The sequence below is a fragment of the Pelodiscus sinensis genome, chromosome 8, assembly GCF_052426305.1.
Source record: "Pelodiscus sinensis isolate ZL-2025 chromosome 8, ASM5242630v1, whole genome shotgun sequence".
Classification (NCBI taxonomy): domain Eukaryota; kingdom Metazoa; phylum Chordata; order Testudines; family Trionychidae; genus Pelodiscus; species Pelodiscus sinensis.
Genome location: NC_143059.1, coordinates 28,476,171 through 28,489,878, shown reverse-complemented (window position 1 = coordinate 28,489,878; position 13,708 = coordinate 28,476,171). Strand labels below are relative to the sequence as shown.

General features: G+C 43.8%; 1 long non-coding RNA gene across 1 annotated transcript; it reads right to left on the bottom strand.

The window, feature by feature from the left end:
• Positions 1-322: 322 nt before the first annotated feature.
• LOC142830394 (uncharacterized) lies at positions 323-12,943 on the bottom strand. Its single transcript, XR_016350215.1, has 3 exons — positions 12,549-12,943; positions 5,171-5,250; positions 323-3,470 (listed from the first exon to the last, which is right to left on the bottom strand). It is a non-coding gene; the product is annotated as an uncharacterized LOC142830394 (long non-coding RNA).
• Between the last annotated feature and the right edge of the window lie 765 nt (positions 12,944-13,708).

Below are 13,708 nucleotides of genomic sequence, written 5' to 3'. Positions count from 1 at the left end.
GACTCCAGCCAGCAGTCTCAGTCATTGCACACAGTATCGATCCTATAAATCTGGGACGCTTTCTAAGGAGCTGTTCCCCTTTTAAGGCCATGTCGTTAGTGGGAAAAAAATCCACACTGGTTTTTTTTCTTTTTTTCCCCCCTTGTCAGGAAATGAGGGGGCTTGTTGAGCTCGGGTGATCCATTGCTGACATTAACTAGCAGCCGACATCTTGAGCCATTGTAAATATATTAACTCAAGCCTTTTGTTGCATTTATTAGACTTGAGAACAACATCTGGAAACAGATGTTTTCTGAGACAGAGCAAAATGGGTGGGGGGAAGAGAGAGTAAAACAGCACATTTGAGTGGTGGAAATGTATAGAGCAGCCGAACAGGGATCTGTCGGTGAACGGCTCCAGCATTCACAAGGGACACGAGTGCTAGCAAGGGCCCAGAGTCTGCTAGTGGCAAATTTACCAGCCCATAAAAAAGGCCTGAAGCTGCTGCTCTTATTTTTGTCACATACCTATCATGAGAATGTCCTTCGTACAGGTATTGTAAAAAGACAAATAAGCATTTGAAATCTCTATCCACTCCACAGTAAGTTACAGGCACTTGTAATGTCCTGGATGGCATTACTTTTACTGATGTTGCATAAACAGAGGGTAGACTTGTTTTGTGTAGGGATGGGATCTATACAGAAAGACTAATTAAAAACACTCTTGAACCGAGGGAAGCTCAGATGCAGATTGAAATATTGTGGTTGACTCTTGGCTTAATAATGTGCCTAACTGCAATTCTAGATTACAACCACACCTCAGGTTTGGGGTGAATTTAGCTCTGAATCTGTACTTTGTGGTCCAGGCCCATTCCACTTGTTGCTATGCTTAGAAATCTCCATGACAGCAGACATGGCCTGTGGGCCTAGGGAGCTATTGGTTCTGCCAGTGTTTGCCACAAGCCTTTCCTGGTGATTCTGCAGAGAATTGTCTCAGGATCAGCCTTTTCAGGGTAATTCAACTGTCCATTGTGTTCTTAGTAAGCAGCGCTTGTGCCACCTCCAGTTTGTAAAGAATGCTATTGCCTGTTCTCTGCACTCTAGTTGTGGGCTTCCCCAACCTTTCATCACTTTTTGCACCGCACATTATAGCACATTGTGCTCCTTGAAAGGAAATGTCTCAGCAGCCTGAAGCTTTTCTCATATGATCTCAAAGATTTTTCACTTATTCGTACCAAATTCTGGAGAGCAGAGTGGAAATGAATGTGGTGGTTAGGTCTGTTTCTTCATTTGTGCACCACCATACAATGTGCCATGGTCAGCAGTTTCTATTAAAGGAAGCACAGAGCCGGAATGTCAGATGAGGATGAATATATAGCAACATAGTGGCATGGGCGTGCCTGGGACTTGAACAATGAGGGAGGTTGTAGATCAGGTGTAACAGATATTTAGAGAATTGCATGGTGTTACTTAAGGCAACAAAAGTTGGGGTGGTTGCAGGTCTGGAGTGAGGTTGCTCCCTCTTTTAAAAATGTATCCCTCTGGGTTACTAGTAAAATACTATCCTTTACAGGATGCATTATAACTGGTTATGACACAGGTTGATCAACCAATGCTTGTTCAAATTTCTTCTGAAGTTATGGAATATGATGTGCACTGTAAATATGCAATTACAGGATTCTTATGGTACAGATTTTCTGCTCAGTAACCCCAGTCTCACCTCACTTCTCTCCCACTCCTTTCCTCCCCAGACATGCAAATATACATACCATGCTGGTCAGATCAGTTGTATTGGGTACTAGTAACTGCCTAATTTGGCAATTGTTTATAGTAAGTATTAAGTAGCCGGTGGAACAGAACAGTTCTTCCCGTAGGAGCTGCTACAGCCTATGGTGGAATGACAGAATTGAGGCATACACTGTCCATTGGGAAAAAAGCTATGAAAATAAATGGAAAAATGTATTGTTCAAGAGTAGTAATGCTTTCCCTGCTGCTATATCATGGCTGTTTTCAATCACCCAGAGTTTTTAAATGCAAAAGGGTTCAGTGCACACTGTGAATAAGATCTGACAGATATCAAGGACACAGAGCAAGATGTAGAGCTGGTGACATCTAGTTTTGTCTTTGCCATGTTATAACACACTGTGAAGGAGGGGGGCTATCCCTCCTCCTCCTCTCTATCTGGGCGGCTGTGTTGGCCTATTCGCCATCCACCAATACGAGGTCTCAACAGCCTCCACCACTAATCTGGCGACCCTATTCTGTCGCCGCAGTTTATGTAGTACGCCCTTGCTCGGGGCTGTCCACAAAATAAACGGTAGGATGGTAGAGGGGCCCGGACCCGCCCTCTCTCACGGGCCCCAGCCCAGGGCCCTAAGGACAGGTTCCACTACGGTCCTGTCCAACTGGTGGGGCTTCTGGCTGTAACTCACCAGCCTGTGGGCCACCTTCAGGGAAGCCCTGCCCTGGGCTATTTCCTACCCATGTGTCATGCCCCGGAGGTCTCCCCAGCTGTGGTGCTCATAGCCAGTCAGCGTCTGCGCCGCTCAGCTGAGCCACGGCCCAGGAGCAGGTGGCGCAAATGGCCATTTCATTTCCATGCTCCCCATGCAGCACGGGGACCGGTGCAGTTCTAGTGCGGGGCGGGTCGTCGCCACCGCCGCGGTGCAACTCTGCCCCGTCACACACACACATGGCCAAACTCACTTCTTTTCTTTTGACTGAGGTGAAGTCAGGGCTTCATACACCTGACAACAAGGGCTGGCTCCTGCAAGTCAGCAAACCTTTCGCTCAAAACCTCAGAAATTCTGTGTGTTACGTCACAAAGCCCAAACTCATTGTACGTGCACAACACTCCTGGGCCAAATACTAAGCAAATGAAAGCTGAGTTATGGTTTCAGAAGGAAACATGTGGAAATTGGTGGCTTTTCCTGGTTTCAGAATAACACCAGGCAAACTTGGCAGTTTCCGCTGCACCTCACTCCACTCAGAGTGAGCCAACCTGAACCAGCCTCTCAGTGTTACACAGTTCTGATGTGGCATATTCAGAAAGCTGGACAGGAGTCGAAACAGGGAGATTGGATATCTCTTTCTCAGTACAAGAAATGCAAAACAACTTGGTTAAAATTGCATTAAAGCTGAGATACAAACAGATAGAATCCAAAATATTCTTCTTTACAATTTCATTTGTGTTTTCAATCAGTCCCTTATCTTTTGTTTTGAGATGGACAAGTGGAGGAGCATTGGCCTTTAAATCTCATTTTTGTAATGTCCTTGGGGAGATGCTCCCTGCAGAAACACTAGACAGCTGTAGGCATGGGAGGGAGAGTTGAGCTTCTCAGGGACAGGCACTTCTCTTTCTCTTGTTCTGGTGTCTGGATTTGATTTCACGTGGACTGTGCTCTGTGCAGTGGGAGTCACAGAGATGGCCATCTACTGCAGCTGGTTCTGCACAGTTATCTTACTTCCTGAACAGCCTGGGTGGCAGAATTTCTAGGGGAAATAAGGCAATGAATAGAATATTTATTCAGTGAAGAACATCAGCTGATCCCCGCAAAAAAAGGTGCACACACCCGCACCGACAGACTATATGGCAATTGTATGATTATGCTTATTACCCGTGTGTCAAACGTATGGGACATTTATAAAAAGCAGAGGTAAGAGCCTTACAGAGGAGCAGGGAGCTTCCTCTGCTGGAAAACAGTTTTAAAAACACCAGCTATTTGGTGGTGATTCAGCCAGTAGCAATCATCCACTGGCCAATTAAGCCATCTCTGGAGCAATGCAAGGGGATTGTACTAGACTCAAAGATCTGCTCTTTTACATTTAGTATGAAAGCACATCTTTTGTTTTAAGTATGGAAACACCAGCGGACAGATTCCCAGCTTCTGCTTTGTAAAAATTGTGTCACTCGGAAAGGGCAAGAATTCCCAAGGAATACAGAGTTGTCAGAACCGACTATTTCTCCCCCTTTCCTGCAGTCTCCTGTGAAAGGAGAAGGGGAAGGGTGGTTGATGACAGTGACTGGAGCACAGTACACTCTAGAGATCCCATTAGACAATGGTCTGTGTGAGGGCTGGGCTCACTGCGAGAGTCAGAAGGTCCATGCAGCCCCCAAAATGACTCAAGTAGAGTATCAAGGAGCCATAACTATCTCCCTGTTATTCCTCTGGGCTGTGTCTAGACTGGCCAGTTTTTCCAGAAAATCAGCCGCTTTTCCGGAAAAACTTGCCAGCTGTCTACAGTGGCTGCTTGAATTTCCGCAAAAGCACTGACTTCCAACTGTAAGAAATCCGTGCTTTTTGTGGAAATACTATGCTGCTCCTGTTCGGGCAAAAGTCCCTTTTGCGCAAAAGGGCCAGTGTAGACAGCTGAGATTTGTTTTCCGCAAAAAGCCCTGATCGCGAAAATGGCAATCGGGGCTTTTTTGCAGAAAAGCGTGTCTAGATTGGCCACGGACGCTTTTCCGCAAAAAGTGCTTTTGCGGAAAAGCGTTCGTGCCAATCTAGACGCTCTTTTCTGAAAATGCTTTTAACGGAAAACTTTTCCGTTAAAAGCATTTCCGGAAAAACTGGTCAGTCTAGACGCAGCCCTGCTGTGTCCAGAAAAAGTGTGATGCAGCAAAGAAAATGGCCCAAAATATACCATAATGATCACATACATTTTTGAATGCACATATGCCTATGTATGGCTGTGTGTGTGTAAAGCATATAGCTAACACACACCATATTATTATTGCCTCTCTGAATATATTCATGATCATTAACTCTCCAGTTTTTCTGAACCCTTGGGAAAGACTCAAGTTGTTTAACACAACAGCCAGCCTTCCCCCTTTAATTCCAGCCCAGCATCGCTGCATAAATGTCCTTTTCTTTCCCACCCCTTACCACACTTAGCCACTCAGACCCGCAGGAAAATCCCTGTCTGCAATCATAGACATCTGTGTGCCCTGGGACTTGCAGGGAAGGCCAGGGAAGGGAATATATGAGATATGATAGCTTTCTACAGCAACTAGTTCAGAGGAATCAGAGAACAGTGAATTGGGAAACACGAAAAAACTATTAATTACATGAATAGGAAGAGAAAGAGAGAATGAGCCACAGACAGATAGTAGGAGAGCATAGCAGCAAAGTAAGACTAAATAGAGTTAGATCAAGAAATTGAAAACAAGAATTGGTAAGAACTTCCTTTACCTCAAACACTGAAATCTTTTATCAACGCTCCTTCTTTGTCTGGCAACAAAGCGCAGGATTTGGCACAAGGCAGATATACTCTAGGGTAATGCAAAAGATAGGCATGGTGCCTATGAGATTAACAGCTAATGGTGCAGTGTCATTTTCAGTCTCCCTTGGAGTCACTTGTAAAGGAAAGCTGGAGACACAAAACTCAGCTGTCATTTCGCAGCTTCACTGTCTCCACTAAATCTGTACAAAGCATTAAAATCCAATCATCATAGGTGTTATAAGTCAAGAGGGATCACTTGTTCCTTTCTGCTTCTATGCACTAGGCCAACTGCACCTGCCAGGAGTGCAAGGGAAAATAACTCAAGTCTTTTACCATCAGACACTTTATTTGCACTTTCAGCGATGACATTATTTTTGTGATGACTATACTAGTTTTATGACAGCTGGATTCAAACTGGTTTATGACTCTGGGCTCACTCCTCCCATGCTGTCATTCTCTCCATTTTCAGCAATATGGCAGACCAGAAAGGTTCAGAAAACAAGGAAGCAAACAGCCCAAGGAGGGAGAAACTACATTAGCTCAGGCATGGGAAGATCGGACAGGGGAAGAAGTGGAAAAGAAATGAGATCAGGGCAGGCTTGTAGGAGTGGGTAGAGTGAATCTGTTTTCTCAGATCTGGAAGGCTTAAGCTAATGCCCACAGATTGCCATCTCTGTGGTCATTTTGGTCATTACGTCTGGTATCTTTAATAGGAACTTAAAATCCCATTTAATCAGTTAACTGGTTACATTTTACATTTAGCCAGTTAATCGCTTAAACAGGGTGGGTAGAGAGACTGGAGCAGCTCCCTCCCTGGGATGGGCTGCTCTGTCTGGGCTGGAGTGCATTCCCCATCCTCCAGCCTGGCTAGGCCCACCGAACCACACTGCAGGCCGGGGACTCTCTGGCCAAGCCAGGCTCACTGCATTGTAGGCTGGGAGCTGCTTCAGCCTGGCTGGGCTGCCGGTTGATCGTAACTGGTAAGCATCTCTGGTTAATCATCAGATGATTTTCCGGAAAATCTTGCCAGCTGTCTACACTGGCCGCTTCAATTTCCAGAAAAGCACTGACGATCTAATGTAAAATCATCAGTGCTTTTCTGGAAAAACTATGCTGCTCCTGTTCGGGCAAAAGTCTTTTTTTGAAAGACTTTTGCCCGAAAGGGCCAGTGTAGACAGCATAGTTCTGTTTTCCGCAAAAAAGCCCCAATCACGAAAATGGCGATCGGGGCTTTTTTGCAGAAAAGCTCATCTAGATTGGCCACAGACGGTTTTCCATAAAAGTGCTTTTCCGGAAAAGCGTCCTGCCAATCTAGACGCACTTTTCTGAAAATGCTTTTAACAGAAAACTTTTCCGTTAAAAGCATTTCCGGAAAATCATGCCAGTGTAGACGTAGCCAAAGTGCTTAACCTTATGTATCCTTGTCTCAAAGTGTGGCCAGAAACTCCAAACATTTTTTTACCTAAACACTTTAAAGAGTGCCAGAGCAGTGCAGAAAATAAGTATTGTCTCCTGTAGGCTGATGTTTTGTTTTGTTGGGTGGTCTAATTCCCTGACTGACATACATGCCTCTGCCTGCTTGTTTTTCCCTTTGATATTTTCATTCCCTCTGCTCCTTGTTTCCCACCCCCTTCCCGTTTTCCTTCCCCCCTCTGTCTTCTCCCCTATTTATTTTGGGTTTACACATCCTAAACTCAAAACTCCAGTCATCTGAAGAAGTGGGCTGTGCTCATGAAAGCTCATGATACCATCTACATGTTTTCTTAGTCTATAAAGTGCTACCAGACCTTTTGTTGTTTTTTAAGTTTATTCTGCAAATATAGTAGATCATTTACCCACATTCTGGGACAAGCTTTGCAAAGGCTTTGTGATTCAAGTCCCCCAGCAAGCTCTAATAATGGGGACAATTTCATCTCTGGAATAATTCAGTTGAAGGTAAAGAATTTACACTAGGAGTGGCCTTTGCCTTACGTTGGCCTCTTTGGGTATGTCTACACTTGCCCCCTATTTCGAACTAGGGAGGCAAATAAAGCATTCCTACTTCAAACTAGGGGGCAAGTGTAGACATACCCTTCTAGAGGGGCAATTAAACTGAAAGAATCGCAGCATGAGAGAGGTGTGGGCAAGACATCCATTGTCAGGACAATTTCTGATTTTCCACAGGTGGCGAGGGCAAGGATTTGAAGGCTCCTCCATTATTTCCCATGAAGTTTAAAATCACAGAATCAGAACGTGCAAATATTGAGTGGAGAAATCAGTGGCAAAGGGTGTGTCTTGCACGTAGACTCAGAGGGGAAAATGTATTTGTGTGGTGTTCTCTGGCAGGGAGAGTGCTGATCTGAAGCAGAACTATCTGACTACACTGGGGAGCTGATCTGAGAAGAGGGATTGATTATCCATTACCCCATATTGATTATCCATTACCCCCATCAAGAGATGCTATGCTTTAGAATTTCTTCGGACAGCAAGGGCCTGATTTTCCACCTCATGTGGACTTTTACAGTGGGGTGACATCGATGTAAAACATGACCACTCTGATTTGGTAACATTCTGCACCCATCCTGCACGGAGGCAAATGGTCACACTAGATTTCAAGAATGGAGAATTAGACCTTGAGGATTTTAGAAAAGCAAAAGTACATGAGCCTTCCCCCCAGAAAGTAACTCTTCTGTCATCTGTTCTTTCCACGACAACCACCATATGAAGCAACCACTGGGGTACAGATGAGTTCCAAAAAGGCATGTTTACTAAACATACACAAAGAGCCAGACCTAGCTACATAAATACTTCTGCACTGAGTGGTTTCTGGCTGCCTCTGAAACACAGAACATGGTGAGAGCCACTAAAGATCTCAAATATATTTAAAAGGCCATTACCCTATTCCTACACAATCTAGTAACAAGGACTTTTTGCCACTTCTTTTCCCTTTTCATCCATCTACTCTCTCTGTATTGTCCAGCTCACTGGTAGTCCATACCAACAAACACAGATTTTGAATATTATAACTATGCTGGGTTTATTTTTGACAATAATTCTCTTCAAAGTGAGGAGACATAATTAAATACAGATAAATGTAGGGGAAGGAAAAGGAAAAGGAAAAGGAGAACTTTGCCCCCTCCTGATATTCTCAGCTCTCAGGAAATGCCCTGAGCTGAAGTGTCCTGTGTCGTGGGAATCCTGGTGAGGTGTCACGTCTTTTTTGAGTTTTCTGTGACATGCAACTTGGAGCCCCCTTTTCTTTTTTTCCCCCTTTCCCATCTCTCTCTGTCTCTCTCACCTCTCTCTGTCAAGTAGAATAGTGATAGAAATGTAGCCATGTTAGTCTGGTGTACCTGAAACAAAATACAGGACTATGTAGCACTTTAAAGACTAACAAGAGGGTTTATTAGGTGATGAGCTTTTGTGGGCCAGACCCACTTCCTCAGATCAAATAGTGGAAGAAAATTGTCACAACCATATATACCAAAGGATACAATTAAAAAAAAGTGAACACATATGAAAAGGACAAATCAAATTTCAGAACAGAAGAGGGATGGGGGGGGGGGGGGGGAGGTAAATGTCTGTGAGCTAATGATATTAGAGGTGATAATTGGGGAAGCTATCTTTGTAATGGGTAAAATAATTAATGTCTTTGTTTAAACTTAGGCGTAAAGTGTCGAATTTAAGCATGAATGTCAGTTCAGAGGATTCTCTTTCAAGTCTGGTGTTAAAAGTTCTTTGAAGCAGGATGCAGGTAATCAAGTCATTGAGACAATGTCCTTTCTGGTTGAAATGGCAAAAAACTGTTTTTTCTTTGTGATCCTGTCTAATATCTGTTTTGTGGGCATTAATTCTTTGGCGCAGTATCTGAGACGTTTGTACAATGTACATAGCAGACGGACACTTTTGGCACATGATAGCATAAATTATATTTCTGGATGAGCAGGAATATGTGTTCTTGATCTTATAATTCACTTGGGGTATGTCTACACTACCACCCTAGTTCGAACTAGGGTGGTAATGTAGGCAACCGGAGTTGCAAATGAAGCCCGGGATTTGAATTTCCCTGGCTTCATTTGCATATTGCCGGGTGCTGCCATTTTTAAATGTCCGCTAGTGCTTCCTAGTCTGAACTACCGTTACTCTTCGTGAAACCTAGTCCAAACTACCTAGTCCGTGCCGCGTGTAGCTGCGCGGCACGGAGTCCGCACTAGCGGACATTTAAAAATGGCGGCACCCGGCTTTATGCAAATGAAGCCCGGGAAATTTAAATCCCGGGCTTCATTTGCAACTCTGGTTGCCTACATTACCACCCTAGTTTGAACTAGGGTGGTAGTGTAGACATACCCCAAGTGAGTTATAAGATCAAGAACACATATTCCTGCTCATCCAGAAATATAATTTATGCTATCATGTGCCAAAAGTGTCCGTCTGCTATGTACATTGGACAAACGTCTCAGATACTCCGCCAAAGAATTAATGCCCACAAAACAGATATTAGACAGGATCACAAAGAAAAAACAGTTTCTTGCCATTTCAACCAGAAAGGACATTGTCTCAATGACTTGATTACCTGCATCCTGCTTCAAAGAACTTTTAACACCAGGCTTGAAAGAGAATCCTCTGAACTGACATTCATGCGTAAATTCGACACTTTACGCCTAAGTTTAAACAAAGACATTAATTATTTTACCCATTACAAAGATAGCTTCCCCAATTATCACCTCTAATATCATTAGCTCACAGACATTTACCTCCCCCCCCCCCCATCCCTCTTCTGTTCTGAAATTTGATTTGTCCTTTTCATATGTGTTCACTTTTTTTTAATTGTATCCTTTGGTATATATGGTTGTGACAATTTTCTTCCACTATTTGATCTGAGGAAGTGGGTCTGGCCCACGAAAGCTCATCACCTAATAAACCATCTTGTTAGTCTTTAAAGTGCTACATAGTCCTCTCTCTGTCAGAGAGTGATGTCAGCTCACTAGCTCTTTTCCATCTCTCATTTCATGGAGGGAATACTTCCAATGATAGACGTCTACAATGATTGTTCTTAGTGTAATTATTAATCTGGAGCTCCTTTCCATGTCTAGAGTCCCTTGATATTTCTAGTTTAGTGACAGTTTAATAGGAAGACCTGAGTGGAGGCACCACAGCCTTTCCTGTAAGAAGTTTCTTGCTCTTTGCATTAGGAGTTTCACTGAAGTCATTCCAGCTACAGCTGTATGACATGGATGAGGCAACAGCTGCTGCTGCTTATAGGGCTCATGTTATACACAGCTCTTATTGTAACATGCTTCTCTCTATCATTGCTTTTGCAATCTCTGATGTAAATCTTCCTGTCACAGGAGTTAACCTGTCTTATTAAAGTCAGCCCTCTCAAAAACACTCAGCCATTTGTGAACTCTCTTCCAACTTGTCATTTCTTTTAGCTGCCATATGAATGAAGGGTTTTTTTTAGTAACACAACTGGACAACTGTAGTATATCACTTTGCATCTTTTGTAGCACTCCAGTGCTGGCCACTAATAATTTCTGATATTCTTGAAGCACCTCCTGAAGACTTTCTTCCTTTTTTCACAATAAGTCATGCTGGCATCATTAGACTAAGAGCAAAAGTTCTTTACTAATCATCCCTAACAAACACGTGTTTCTGTACCACGTGATCATGATCAAAACAGTTTGGGCCACTAATGTGACTGAATTTAAAGGCAAAAAGGGCTAATTCACTTCTAATTGGAGACCTCATCAGAAGCTTATTAAAATCAATGGCCTTTCTGTTGACTTCAGTAGGCTTTGAATCAGGCCCTGGTGTTTTACACTAGGTTGACTTGTTGGTAGTTACCCCAGATTTACATGAGTGTAAGCCAAAGAAGACTCAACTGAAAAAATTCATGATGTGGGGACAGAAGGCCAGCTCCTCTGGTTGTCATCAGAAGTCAGTGGAAATATGATGATCTACACTACCTTTTTTATAATTTCTGTTTTCACAATCTTTGTGATGTTTTATATGTGTTGGCTTTCAGAACAACTGATCTTTTTTTCCTATATAAAATCAGGGTCAGCAGCTTCAGACTCAAAAGTGGTACAATAAAAATGATTGCAATCGTAATGCGAAGAACTCTTGTGAACACAAAGAAAAATTGCAGTAAGGAGCAGGTCTGGTATCAGTGGGTAGCAAGTAGGGCAATAGGCATTGGCCCCACATTGCAGGGAGCCTCACAACATTAAGTTGCCTGGGCTTTGGCTTCAGCCTCATGCAGCAGGGCTCGGGCTTCTACCTCATATAGCCTTGTATTTTGGCTGCCTGTATTTTTGTGCTTGGTTTGAGATGTTTGGCCTGACTAACACAATTGCTGAGCACTCGCAGCTTCAGTTGGCATTAAGGGATTATAAAGTTAGCAAATTTTGGTGATGCAGTTTCCTAGAGTAAACTAGAAAGTATGATTAGTAAACTAGTGAACTAGTAAAACTTTCCTATGATTCTTTGGACAATATACATAAAACATAAGAACATAAGAAACTGTATAGGTACATAAGAACATAAGAAATTGTGTAGGAAGTATAACTCTCAGTCTCAGGCTATGTCTAGACTGCAGGCTTTTTTCGGAAGAAGCTTTTCTGGAAGAGATCTTCTGAAAAAACTTCTTCCGAAAGAGAGCATCCACATTGTCAAAGCGCATCAAAAAAGTGATCTGCTTTTTTGAAAGATCGTGTCCACAGTGAATGGACGTTATCTCGCATATAAGCTGTAATTACTATGGACTGAGTAGGCACCAAGGAACCTGTGCTTTTTCCTCTTTCCTCTTCTTTTCAAAAGAACTCCCTCTTCTCTGTCCACAAACACCTTTTTCCCAAAGAGCTCTTTCGGAAAAAGGCTTCTTCCTCATAGAAAGAGGTTTACCAATGTCAGAAAAACCCCTCTGTTCTTTCAATTTTTTTTGAAAGAATGTGATTGACGTGTGGACATAAGTGAAGTTTTTTCGGAAAAACAGCCATTTTTCCGAAAAAACTCTGTAGTGTAGACATGGCCTCAGAGAACTAAGATGGGGAAGTTACCCTTTCAAATAGAGGGGTGTAAAGGGGGGGGGACATCCACCCCCTCCCTAGTCCCGAAAGGTTTGTGGGGTAGGGCGCACCCGCGTTCAATCCACGGAGGGGCTCCCCGCTACCCCTTGCCCCTTTACTCTCGGCCAATAGGGCGTAGTAGGGTTCCCTTATGCCAGGGTCGCCCTGTTATGGCTGGAACCCTCCTACTTAGACCCTGGGGCCCTCCAAACTCCCAGTCCCCGCAGTCCGCCAAGTCCAGGTCCCCCTGGTCCGGTGGGCCCTCCTCCGGCGGGCTCCCCACCCCGGGGTCCCACGTCACCTGTTGGCTCCTCGGCAGCTGGGGTCGGGCCAGCTCAGATACAAGTTCTCCCCCAGCGGCCCTCGGTTCACTCCTCCGAGCCTCGGGAGGTTGTTGGGACGCTCCTGAGTCCGTCTGCCGCGCACCTCCCAGCGCAGTTCATTGGCCGCTCCCGCGGCCTCCGTGCCCCCTCCTCAGCGTCTCCTGCCCTGGTCTTCTGCCGGCGGCGGCTGTCTTCCGCCCACAGGTAGGTCCCCCCCCCAGGTGTGCCGGCGCCGCATTTAAAAGCGGACACCGGCTTGCTGCGCATGCGCAGCAATACAGCCGGTGCTCCTCTGGCTCTCCACTCACGGTGCGAGCTGCCGGCGCTTCTGGGTCCGGCGCTAGTGACGGGGCCGGCCCATCACAAGGGGTAAATTACTAGAATGAAGCAAGTGAAAAATACTGTAATGATACAGAAAAAGAGAGAACTAACATTTGGATGGAAGACAAAATGTGTGCTGTAACTTTTCAAAAGAAAAGCAAATCAAGAAATAGAAGCTTCCTGGGAAAATACTGAAGCATGTTAAATTTCAGATTCTTCTTTCTGATAAATATTTCTGGCTAGAGGATGCAGTACCTAACTTAGTTTACTTAAACTAAAACAACACTAGTGTTCATTATCCAGAGGTTATTTAGGCACCTAAAATAGGATAGTTGTTGCTTTAGTGGAATAGTGCCAATGAGGATAAGTAATAAATCCTTGAGAAAGAGCATCCCCATCAAAATAGAATGACTTGTGATTAATTATCTACTGTTCCAAGTAAATTATCTTGTACTAAATCAGCTCCATGTGGATCCTCCATAAACAACTAATTTAATTAATTAATCCATCATTTCTGATAGGGAAATGATGACCAACCTTTGGAGCTAAATATGGTGTGAAAATTTATTAGTGAATGTTTGAAATAAATTAAAAGCAAAGACAAATTTAACAAATTAAGACATATTAAATCCAGGGATCAAGGGCGGGTTGTAGAGAAAACAGGTAACAAACAAGGTTAACAAATAGGCGTAATCCACCTTGTTCCAGATATAGGAGATGAAAATTTAATAAGTAAGACAATATTAATTCATGGGGTCACCACCCAAGAGGTACGATAGAATCTCTCTCTCATAACACAGATCATAAATCCACGGGT